The sequence below is a fragment of the Diadema antillarum genome, unplaced genomic scaffold, assembly GCF_040938485.1.
Source record: "Diadema antillarum isolate AM-2024a unplaced genomic scaffold, OU_Dant_1.0 scf00000017, whole genome shotgun sequence".
Taxonomy (NCBI): Eukaryota; Metazoa; Echinodermata; class Echinoidea; order Diadematoida; family Diadematidae; genus Diadema; species Diadema antillarum.
This window is the reverse complement of record NW_027270906.1, coordinates 4,412,619-4,426,012: the sequence shown is the minus strand read 5'-3', so window position 1 is coordinate 4,426,012 and position 13,394 is coordinate 4,412,619. Positions and strand designations below refer to the sequence as shown.

Here is a 13,394-nt window from a genome sequence, read left to right as displayed (position 1 = left end):
TTCTCGAAAGTTTCATTATAACTATTGTTCACATTTTGTATATCTAACAATACTTAACATTGATTATACTGATTAACATTTTTACATTGGTTGTTTCTATCCCTAACTCACATTTTAGAACTATTTTGAAGCACTAAAGCTGGGTTTTTGTTTCATCTGCAAATGGTAAATAAAGCCTTTAAGATCAATGGGGGACTTGAAGTAATGAAGTCGCATTCATATCTTGCAAAGGTATCTAAGTTTTGTGAGAATGTGTGACATATAGACAAAACATGTCCTACTATATCGGATCTTAATGAAAATTTCTACCATTCTGTATCAGGGGCCACAGAACTGGTGGGGGTGCTTCAATACCTTTGACCCGTCAACTGCACCACCCCCCCCCCCCCCACACACACACACACGAAAAACATTCCACAGCCTATCATCCATGTATGATAGTATTCCATCTTTTAAAATCAACCTGAAGATAGAGTAGCATTGCATTTTAGTTCCACAGCTTTAAGAAGGAGACTGACATGCAGTTTATAATATTAGGTTCACAGAGCAATCTACATCAAGCCTGCTAGTAGAGTGGGTTGAGATAGTAAGGTGGGATGTGCCAGTAAGGTAGGTTGGGATAGCATGGTGAGTTAGGATAGCATGGTGGGTTAGGATAGTAAGGTGGAATGGGATAGTGGGTGGGTTGGGATAGTAAGGTGGGTTGGGATACTGTAGTAAGGTAGATTGGGATAATAAAGTGGGTTGGGATAGTAAGGTGGGTTGGGGTAGTAAGGTGAGTTTAGATAGTAAGGTGGGTTGGGGTAGTAAATGGGTTGGGGCAGTAAGGTGGGTTGGGATAGCAAGGTGGGTTGGGATAGTAAGGTGGGTTGGGGTAGTAAGGTGGGTTGGGGTAGTAAGGTGGGTTGGGATAATAAGGTGGCTTGGGATAGTAAGGTGGGTTGGGATAATAAGGTGGGTTGGGATAATAAGGTGGGTTCGGGTAGTAAGGTGGGTTGGGATAAGATGGGTTGGGGTAGTAAGGTGGGTTGGGATAGTAATTGGGTTGGGATAGTAAGGTGGGTTGGGATAGTAAGGTGGACTGGAATAGTACGGTAGGTTGGGATAGTAAGGTGGGTTGGGATACTGTAGTAAGGTAGATTGGGATAATAAAGTGGGTTGGGATAGTAAGGTGGATTGGGGTAGTAAGGTGGGTTGGGATAATAAGGTGGGTTGGGATAGTACGGTGGGCTGGGATAATAAGGTGGGTTGGAATAGTAAGGTGTATTGGGATAGTAAGGTAGGTTGGGGTAGTAAGGTAGGTTGGGATAATAAGGTGGGTTGGGATAGTAGGGTAGTTTGGGATAATAAGGTGGGTTGGAAAAGTTAAGGTGAGTTGGGATAGTAAGGTGGGTTGGGGTAGTAAGGTTGGTTGGGGTAGTAAGGTGAGTTAGGGTAGTAAGGTGGTGGGTTGGGGTAGTAAGGTGGGTTGGGGTAGTAAGGTGGGGTGGGGTAGTAAGGCAAGGTTGGAGAAGTAAGGCAGGATTGTGAAAGAAAGGCGGGTTAGGTAAGGAAAGACAGGGTTGGGGTAGAAAGGCTGGGTTGCATGAGGTCAAGTTGCCATGGGGAGGAGCTTAATGCATTCATGTTGTGAATGTGATTACTGGCCATGCACTACTGATTTTTCAAGAGGTAATGTGGGGGGGGGGGGGGACCTTGGGTAGCGAAGGGAGGTTTCCTGGCACGAAGCCATAAAATAGCTGCACATACAAACAAGCCTTACCCAGCACTGCTTTGAAACTCTAGTCATTGTAGACATGTCAGAAGAGTTCCCACACAATACATGGCTGTCTACCCAAACAAGATACATTACTCCCCATTCAGATGGTGCATGGGGTGTATTATGGCTGTAACACATTCACCACAGCAAGGCGTATTCAGTGAACCATCTCCATCAATGTCTGTATACTACAAATTGAATGGGATAGCCAAACATGCATTGTAAACTTGTGTTTCAAGATGATGTAGACAACTCCAAGTCACACTCAAGATGTGAAATTTGACATACATCACTCATACAATAAATCCAGAATCATTCCATGACACACCTTACAAACATAGTTTATAAGCTTGTAAGGCACTCATTAAATCACACATTTGTCAATAACTCCAGGCTCTTGGTAATGCACTTCACACTTGATTTTGTTAACTGAGGTTTAGCTGTTAGTCAGATCCCCCTGCCCTTCCTTTGTGCAAAGAAATAACATCCAACAATGATAGCCAGTCCCCCTCATACAATGATAATGAAACAAACCATGTTATTACCCTCATCACTAAAGATTGCTTGTCCCCTTAATCACACAGCAAGCTGGATCGGAAATCCTGTTTCCATGTGGAATGTGATAGGTCCAGGGAGGGGTTGTAGTACAGTAGGGTGAAGAATGGGAGGGGGGGAGAGAAACAGGGGGAGAAGGGTGAGGGGCAGGGAGGGGTGAGAGAGGGACGGGGTTAAGGAGTAGGGAAGGTAAGAGACCAAGAAGGGTAAGGGGTAGAGGGGTAAGGGATACGGAGGGGTAAGGGATAGGGAGGGATGAGGGGTAGGAGGGTAAGGGATGGGAGGGTAAGGGATGGGAGGGGTGAGGGATAGGGAGGGGTAAGGGATAGGGAGGGATGAGGGGTAGAAGGGTAAGGGAGGGGAGGGTGAGGGATGGGAGGGGTGAGGGATAGAGAGGAATGAGGGATAAGGAGGGGTGAGAGGGATGGGAGGGTAAGGGATGGGAGGGATAAGGACGAATGAGGAGTAGGGAGAGGTAAGGAACAAGGAAAGGTGAGGGGCAGAGATGGGTGATGACAGAGAGGGGATAGAGATGGGTGAGGAGCAGAGATGGATAAGGGGCAGGGAGGGGTAAGGTACAGAGGAGTGAGGAACAGAAAGGGAGCTGAAGGGAGAGGTAAGGAAAACAGAGGAGTGGGGCACAGATGGATAAGGGGCAAAAAGGGTGGGGGGCAAAGAGGGATAAGGGGCATGAAGGGGAAAGGGTACTAAAGGGGCAAAGGGCAGGGAGGAGATGAAGAACAGGAGGGGTCCGGAAGGGAGAGGGGTGAGTGGCAGGGAGCTGGGGGAGAGCGGCAAAGGGAACAAGGGGGTTGTGAGGGGGAAAGAGTCACCCATCTCTGTCATACCTCATTAAAGAATGGGTGACTGAACACCCCACTTTTAGAGCACAAATGTGTCTGTGTGTTAACATTTATGTGCAAGCCTGTAGTGCGGAGAGAATGTGTGTGTCAACCTGTGTAATAAAGTCTGTGAACAGATGTGTGTGCTTGTAAATGTGTGCAACAGTCTGTGAGTGCCTGTATGTGCTTGTCTACGTGTGTCTGTGTGTGAGAACATGGAATAGAGGATGCCAGTTGAACTCTAAGGTTGTTTCCAACAATGGCCCACGTTCATCACCACCTGCTGGTCCTGACACCCATCATACGTGTCTATGGGTGACACTAGTCACCCCTCACGATGAGGCTGATGTCAGGGGTGGGAGGGAGGGTAAGGCATGGAGACTGGGGAGTGGTACACCTACACTCTTTCCTGCTATCGGCATTCTTCCCAGACTACATTGAAACATGAAGTTATGTGGCGTCGTAAATGATGCTCAGCATATGTTTCATAAGTTGTACTCATATTACATCTGCCTATAAAGTCATATTCTTAAGGTTAACAAGAGCTAGACATTTTCACTTGATCTAGACTGGTATAAATCTGAACTTTTAACAGACGTCTAAGTTCCATAGAGGTAAGACAAAGAACATCACACACAAGGATTCCTTACGTTCAATGCAATATGATTTATCATCAAAACATCTTCACTGCACAAACTGAAATACCTGTTAACAACTCTCAAGAAGAAAAGTTGTTGTTCAGCTCCTGATCCTAGGGTTCTTTTGATAAAAGTGGATCCACTCAAGAAACAGGCATTTCAATTGTCATTTGAAGGGCTGTTGTTTCTTCTTGTTCTTCTACATTCCATGCCTTGAAACTCATCAAAACAGTTTTGTTCATGACAATTATGAAGTTGTTATTTGCCTTGAAGTGGTGGGAAAGGAGGAAATCACGTTCTAACCTCGTAGCTCTCACAAAGCATTCACCTCAAGAGCGCTGTTAATTGCCGAGTGCATTCAATGTCAAATGCAAAATCTATCTTTCAAAACCTTAAGGAGGCTGAAGTCAACTGGAATTTGATAACCTCAGTTATTTCTTCTCCATTTCAAGTACCAATATAGCATGCCAAATAATACACATCTCACTTCCTATAGTTGAAAATGAGAGAACATTAACCAAGTGTGCCAAATGATACACACCTTACTTCCTATAATTGAAAATGAAAGAACATTAACGAAGTGTAAGATGAGACCTATCGACAAATTTTCTGATATCATACGAGTGTGGCGTGATGACCATCCAAAATTTGGCACGACAGTCAAGCCCCGTGTGTCAAGTTGCACCTACATATTTAACGCTGTTTCAATCAAGGTGGTTTGAGTCACTTCCTAGAAGTAACTCCATAGGTTATCATTGAATATTATTCTATGCAAGGAAATAAGAGGAAACGCCCTTTGTAAAACTAGAACACATTTGATATGTTGACACAAAACACAGTCAAAGCTCATGGCTTTCTTCCTCATAACTGCAATTACATATCCACACCACTGAGAGCAAAAAAGGGCAAAAGCAACTCAAAAGCATGCTTTGCTATGTTTTTTCTGCCTCAAGTCAGCATCATATTCTTGGCAATTTTCATATGCAGTTGCTATTTCATGAATGTGTGCATGAGGGGAGGGTTCAATAAGAATTCTAGCAAGATTCTCTTGTAAATGCCTAAAGAGCATTTGATAGAAGAAGTACTTGGTTTGCAATAATTCTTACCAACTGATGTATTGATAATCAGTAGCCATCTTAAAGGACAAGTTCACCTTCATAAACATAAGGATTGAGAAAATGCAACAATATTAGTAGAACACATCAGTGAAAGTTTGAGGAAAATTGGACAATCGATGCAAAAGTTATGAATTTTTTAAATTTTTGTGTTGGAACCGCTGTATGAGGAGACTACTACAGCTTGTGAGTCATATGCGTACAACAGTATAAAGAAAATATAAAAGAAAATTCAACATATTTTTACTTTTTTCGCATAATAAAAGAGCAATTGACTTGCCTCTTTCTAAAGGCAGGGGGAATAATATTACCCATAACATTTATCGGTAACGAGTGAGGGGAATTTGTACTTTTTTCAAAAGATGGAATTTTGTGCAATTCTCTTTATATTTTCCTTATATTGTTGTACGCATGTGACATCTAAGTTATTCATACACTGCAGTAGTCTTCTCATCCAGCGGGTACTGCACAAAAACTTCAAAAATTCATAACTTTTGAACGGATTGTCTGATTTTCCTCAAACTTTCAATGATGTGTTCTACTAATATTACTACATTCTCTCAATCCTCATGTTTATGAAGGTGAACTTGTCCTTTAAGTACTGTATCATACGGCACATACTGTATAAGCTGCTAATTTTGCGAGGGTTTAATTTTCGCGAATTTTGCGAATCACAGTTGGAACGCGAATTTAACAACACGCGAAAATGTCACCATACACTAAGGTAGTAGAGCGCTTAAGAAGGCCTCTGTGTCAATTCGCGAAAACAACATCTCGCGAAAATATCTGTGACCTTCTCACTCGCGAAAATATCTATATGCAAAAATAACAGCGTATACAGTATTTCATATGGCTTTTATTTTCCTTGATTTTGCAAGTCGGGTGCTTTTCACAAATTTGATAACAAATGAAAATAATAACTCTGATTCTGACATGAACGCAACATGCAGGCGTACATTTCTTGATCCATTGCTATACTCCATGATCATGAATTCAATCACTCGCTAAAATGTTGGGAAGTCCTGATTTGCAAAAAAATAAAAATAAAAAAAATAGACTCACTAAGCATATGGTGATTACAGTATTACAATAGGCAATGACTTCATGTTATCAATGTGAAAGAAAGACAATCTGTACTACACACTGTACCTATAGATTTTTCCATGACCTACAAATGATCAGTGTACTGTACTCACAAGATTATACATGTTTTTTCTTATTCAAAGGGTATAAAAGAAAAAAAATGTATTTGATATAGTCAATAGCTTGTAATTTATGCAGCCAAATGTCCACAATTCATGGATTAACCTTTCAACAAGAAACAAAATACTTGAAGCATTTTCTTCTCCATCTAATTCCATATTGCAGAGAAGTCATCCTGCATGTTTATACAATAAATAAAACATTATGTTGAATTGTCAGGCTTGATGGCATATAGTGTTCTAGAAAAGAGGGGAAATATGACATCATTATCACTAGGTAATGTCTCCCCTGGCATCCCGTCCTATCTTTCCTATCATCCAAACTGACAAAACTCAAGATGTCTGCAGTACAGACTGTGTGCTACACAGAAATGGGATGTCACTGCACACAGCATCATGTACAGTCCCTCACAGCTCCTGCAGCGAGATCAGCTCAAGAGCAGCTAATCATCACCACCGATTACTGGCACATTCCTGGCAAACGTGACATCACCACACATCGCAGCTCGCCGAGAGCTGCAAAACGTGACTGACATCTCCCTAATTAATCCTGGCGTTACGTCTTCGATGACAGTCGACATCACTATTTCCTATGTGTTTGTTATGTCTGGGAGTAAGCTGGAGATTCAAATAGGCCGATGCTGGTGGCAGCGAATGTCTGGCTCATCCATGTGTAAGCCTACGCACGTGTGTGCGTGTGTGTCTATATGTCTGTCTGTCTTTCTGTATGTGTCTGTAAGGCAATACTACAAGTCAGTTCAGGTAAGAGTGACCCAGACAGATTAATGCCAGCAGACAGGGCCATCCATGCTTGCCTTGTTGCTGGATTTTATGATGTGGGTCAGAGCTGTGGTGACAAAGCTGCTGCCCGAAAATATCCAGAAGGTATACTGTATAATGTCCAGGGTCATGTCATAGTCCAGCACATAGACAAGGGTTCAGCAGGGGAGGGCTCAAAATCTGTGCAAAGAACTGGCTAATATCCTTATATATAAGGAGACCAAAGATAGTACCCTACTCATTCTGGTCTATCACTTCCTTCTTTCTTCCTCCAAAGTGCCCTGTCTCAAACTTTGAGTACTTTCTAACGTAGATGGCACAGATGAAATGTACTGTAAAAGTGGATATTTTCACACAAGTTATTTTTCGTGCTAAGCCAGTTTTGATGAATTTCGCATGCTTTTAATTCCATGAAATTGAGACTTTAATTGGTGGAACACATAGCAAGCAAAAATGTTCACATGTTTTTACTTTCCGAAAGCAACTTTCCTTAGCATGTATACTTTGTCACACGCCCCACCTTCCTGTGAGGATTACGACCAACACTGACTGTTGGGCGGAAGCTCGGTGGTCTAGTGGATAAGACGTCTGTCTCAAGATCAGGAGGGTGTAGGTTCAAATCCTGCTGGAGTATGTATGCCCCTGATTTCTAATGTCATGTCTGCTATTAAAACTCTGATCAATTCAGTGCTTATTCACATCAATGTAGGGCAATCTGTCAATCAGTTGCAATAAAAAAACAACTCGACGGAAGAATTTCATCAAATTGAAAAATATTAAACATGTATTTTTTTTTTTAATGTTTCATACTGTTTATGTGCCTACAAGCCGTTACAGCTCGCAATCTGAAATGACTCTTAAAGCATTGCAGCCGATTACAGGCTCGTTATCATACAGGTACTGCCTTGTTGAAAATACACTACTGTCTCTACTAGTACTTCAGACCAGTTGCATTCAAACAAAACATTACAAAAATGTGGATGAGTACTCAATAAAGGCCTACAGATGGCCAACATCTGTCTTTGAAAGCATTTGGAAGTGACAAAACAAATTACTGACCAATAAAGAATCGGCAACTAAGATAGACTTCATTGATTTATCACCTTTTATATTATATTTTTTTTAGTTTCGTAACTGACTAATATCATTTTAGTATTTTCAAATCTATTGACATGAAAACAATAAATCAAAGACTGGGTGGTATCATTCACCATTAGTAAAGTTTGTTTGTGTGCTTGTTTTCAGTTACAAAAAATATACCAAGCAGACACATGCAGAATACAACTAGTACACAATACTCACATGTGCTGTTGATGACATGCTTATCATAAGTTTTAGTTGGACAGTGAATGTAGCACTTGCATTGATGATGATGTTCTAAATAATACTGCATGCAAAGTCAGATCTTTAGGAAGAGATAAACAGACAGCCGAGTGAGAGAGAAGGGGTTAATAGTCAAGAATCCTAGCTTTTAGCTAGAGGTAGAGGGGGTGAATGTTGCATGGAAGCAGCTCATTTGCTAGACCTTGCTCTCTGGGCAGGAGAGATAATTGAAAAATAAAAGGAAAAAAAGCTTAGTGTAAGAAAACACTGGGGAGGTTGGAGGATGGGAACAGCATGATTGATAGAAGGAATGATAATTGATAATGAGGAGGGGGCAAGTCCAAACTGACCTAGTTTTTTATGGAAGGTGAATGTGGCCCTAAAGTGGCTCGTCTGTCGAACCTGGCTTCGGAAGACAACGCGCAACTCGTTGTCTCGTGACTGCACTAGGAGTGGTAGAGGCTCCTCCCCGTTGCACAGTGTCGCCAGGGGCGACGAGTTGCCCACACCCACGTCCTTCACCACGAGGCGAGGCAGGCAGTTGCGGTATGAAACGCCCTCTAACTGCGTTATGTTGAGAAGGATGTAGTGGTCCGGAGGAGCAAAGATGCGGTATCGGCAGGTGGTCGTGTGCCCTGGAGGGGAGCGTGCAGTGTTGGGGGATGGGGTAGGGAGGCTGTTGGTGATTAGGCCTGGCGCGTCCGTGTATCTCTTGGAGCATTCAGCTGCAAGCAGGAACAAAACAGTAAAAAAACATCACTAATTGATAAAAAATACTCATGTCTATTTCGAAACAGGTCAACTGACTGGCTGTTATTTCATGGACTTATCCATCCATTGAAGAACGAAATCAATGACTAATCAAGCAATCTGTTGAAATCTATCTAATATCAATCAGCAATGTATAGAGAAGCTGTCACCATAACAAGTGGTAACAGGACTCAGTATTGACATGGATGAAGGGCTACCATGAAAGCTTCACATTCATGACTACAATGACGTGCCAGACACCCATTGTCACCTCGTATTTGGTGCATGGTTCCCCGGGTTTGTGATGCGCATTGGCTTCTTTTACTGTGGTTAGCCAGATGTAAAATGAGGGGAGCCGCTGCTTTCGGTTTCCAGTCCAGGCAGAGAGAGGGAGAAAGAGAGACTAACTGATTCATTCACACTGAGCCAGAGAGTACAATGCAATATTTGACTTCTAATCTCACCCCATTTCCCTCTCTGCAGACATACTCAAATACCTGTGGTTTTCAGCTAGACATTTTTTTTGTTCATTCTTCTAACCACATTGTGCTCTCTTGGTGGTTACTTAACCTAAACAGTGTTGACGGAACACTTTGCCACAAATGCACAAATACAAGAAAATTTATACAGCCTGAACCAACTTTAAGTGACACAAATCAAAAGAACTCATAGTACCAAAATCAACACATCAAGGACTCCATGATATGAAATGGTTTTGGGTACACTGACTTTTTCCTCCCACAGACTGCTGTACTTTCTTGAGGTTTGACATTCTTAAGATTTGCGGTTTACCACCACTTCTGCTACACCACCTTTGCGGTTAACAAATGATTACCGAGTAATTTGCGGTTTCGTCTCGTTGTGGATGACACTCCAACTCCAAGCTGGAGAAGGCCTTGTATGTTAACAGAGAGACAGTAGGATGGCCTGGTCTAAGACCTGACACCAATATTATTAATTTGTCACTCATTCTACTTAAAACCTCTCTCTATCATTATAACACTTCCGAGATTCAAGACTCCAGAAATGCTAGCATTCACCAACAGAGACACATGAAGTTGTTACACAGCCTACAACATGTATGCCTTCTATATAACCTTGAAGGAGATACCACCACCAAAAAAAAAAAAAAAATTATGATGATAGTCACATTTATGAGACAAGACCTGTAAAGTTATTATCAATATATGATAAAACCTTTCTTAAACTCTATCATTACGTTCATACATTTGGCCATAGATTGCAATACATTTTGCCATAAATTGCCAAACTATTTACTGGCATTCCATTAACCCCCCCCCCCCCATAAAAAGAAAAGATATGATAATATTGTAATAATTCATATTTTTGCAGAGTAACGAGAGGTACTTGAGTTGCTAAGACAATATGTGTCATAAAAGTTTAGTATAATGCAGCAAATGGATACATGCACATGTTTTTTCAATATTACCTTGTATAATAGACTCAGCTTTATGAGGCAATCAGAAACAGACTACATGATATGATTTCGGTACTACGGGTAGCTCTCTATTGTTCTCATTTAATGTAGGATGTATACACTTTTCTTAATAACATACATAGTTATTATTATTATCATTCATAATACACCAGGATAAATGTGAAAGATGGACTCACTTTGTCACTCGTTGCATGTAACCAAAACTGAGCAGTGAAATGTTGGTTATTTAAGATAATTTTATGCAACAAGATGAAACTGCATCAAAAGAATTCAAATTCTCTCAATGTTTTCAATCCCTCTGATTGACTGCACATTTACATGTTTTTTCTCTTTTGCTGTTAAAGTTTCTTCAGACTCTGCATTGAAAAATCCCCTTTGTAAAATATTGTGGATATAATATGAATCAGGTTTATATAAAGCTGACTGATGCTGGACTGATGTTTATTTCAAAGAATTAAAAAGACACTTGGTAAGTTAGATGTCTGTTTGTCCATGAGTCTCTCTCCTCCCAGCTTCAGCTCATTTCCACGACGAATGACGAGACAGTCTGTCCATCTCTTGATAGGACGGGAAGGAGGTGAAGCTGACATTAGCGATGAGTTGACAGGAATCAGCATTTTCTCCTTCAGACAATAGTAGTAAGACGCATGACATATGGCCGCATGCCAAGACTGTGGAGGGAACAAGGTATCCGAAACGCTGGGTATCCGAGACGCTGGGTATCCAAGACGCTGGGTATCCGAGACAGAGAGTATCCGAGACAAGATGTAGGAGGACCGAGGGGAGAAGCAAGAAATGTGTCATCGGGAAAAGAGGGGGCGGCCTCGGGCATCTTGAGATCGCAGGAAAAATGTTTGGAGTGTTGTTATAGCTCAGATCCTTCCACGCCCAGACCAAAATAGCCGGCTCTGTCACCATTGGTGTGTTTGTAGCACCAAGGCATTCCTCCTCTCAGCTTCAAATGGTCATTTCTACTCTTGAGAATCAACTATATATTTGTTGTATTGAATATCTATCTTTCCAAAAAAAAAAAAATTAGGTCATATGACACATTTTCATTTCTCGTATAAGAAAAAGATCAACAAAAGTACAGAAGAACAGAAAAGTCTGAACAAAACCTCAACTTGAAATGGAACCTGGTACAGGTTCATTCTTCCTCACACTTCCTTACCTCATCCCCCAATTCCCACCCAACACCTCTTATCCCCCACTCCCTGTCCAACACCCCCATCCCTGACTTGCAATGTGTACCCCACACTACCCCTCCCTCCCCTCCTCCCACTCCCCATGATAGTCAAGCCTTCTTCACACCTTCAGCTAGAACAAGCCAAGTTTTCATAATTGACAGATTACACTTTTCACACCCCCACGGACACACACTCTCACACTTTGCATTGTCCCTATTACCATAAAACTCTCTTTAAATGAAGGTTCTTCTTTTAAAAACAAGCAATTTATCAATATTCAATTCGCACCAGCTCTACAGGTAATTTCAGCCATATCATATTCACTCATGAAAGACTTCCTACTCATTAAAGAAACACACATAATTCTCTGATCACTATTCCAACTCATGGCCAACATGGCTGATGTTCACTGCCAGAATTCAAATCTACACATCTGACAGTTTTGGGTTGTTGGTTGGTGCTTTGTCTTTTTGTTTTGTTTTTTTGTTTCTGTCTGATTCAGAAAAAAAGGAGGCGCCACTCAATGTCATCTGGTCCCCATTTTTCATTTCCTCTTCTTCTAATGCAATGAATCAATTGTCATTACTGATACAAAGCAACTTTATTGCCAAATACAAATTTCAGCATGTTTTGTGTCCATCAACTGTTTTTTTTTTCTTCAAATAGAAGGATTCATGTGGACCATACACATCATATTATCCTTCTGATTATGTTTTCAGGTCTCACACTGCAGAAGAACAGCAGCTCACAGCAAACAGTAATAGTGGTACTGCAAAACCAGAAAAATTCACAAATTGGAGCCGACAGCGTTTTTCACGGCGTGAAACTTTTGCGATATCGCCACTGGCAGTAGACAAGAACTGTCGCATTTTACTTTTGCGAATCTTGGCTCATCGTACAAGTTTCGCAAATTGCCACTGGCACTCAATGCATTGTGTAGGCAAGAACTTTCACATGCATTTTACTTTGCGAATCTCGGCTCCTTGTAAAAGTTTTGTGCACACAAAAAATTTCTAGTTTTACAGTAATCAACCTTGACAAGATGGCAATTTCTTAAGTTGTTGCTACTAAACTGCACCAGTAAATGCAAACTGCTCGAACAACTTTCCACGTATTAGTACAATAAGTGGATTCCATATGACTTAGTTAATTTAAGACCACAAGCAAACAATATGGCACAATAAGACTACATAGTAATCATTTATAAGCAGCACAAGTTTTGAATTATTTGTCTTAAGAAGGGCAAGATAAAGTTCTGAGGTAAGAATTATTATTCATTTATGCAAATATACATGAATAATGAAAATAATAGAAATAATAATAGTACTAATGTTATTAACAATAACAATGATAACAATAAAACTAAAAATCATGAAAAAAATGATGATGGCTAGCAACTTCCAGGGAATTCAGAATTGCCTATTCCTCATTATGAATATAATTATTTATTTAAAGTCAAGGGTTATACTGCCATTCAGATCTGTATGATGACTACATACAGCAGCACATGTTTACTGCAGATACCATCAGTGATCACTCTTCTCATCACCCTTCCATAGTTACCAAGATGTTACCATGGCAATGCATTCTCTACCACCTCCTAAAATGAGTCTTTCACATTGATACCTTAAGACAAACTTATGTGCCAAAGTTTATAAAATCTGCTCTAAATAAAAAGAACATTGTTTGCTCATATAGGCCTGTTTTTAAGGGGCACATGAACCATTTTGCAAAGGATGCTAATGTTGTTAAAATGGTAGAGTACAAAATCCATACATTTCAGG

At 40.8% G+C, this 13,394-nt stretch overlaps 1 pseudogene; it reads right to left on the bottom strand.

Annotated features, from left to right (window-relative positions):
• The window catches only part of LOC139726684 (uncharacterized), a 62,466-nt pseudogene that overhangs the window by 15,534 nt on the left and 33,538 nt on the right, over positions 1-13,394 (bottom strand).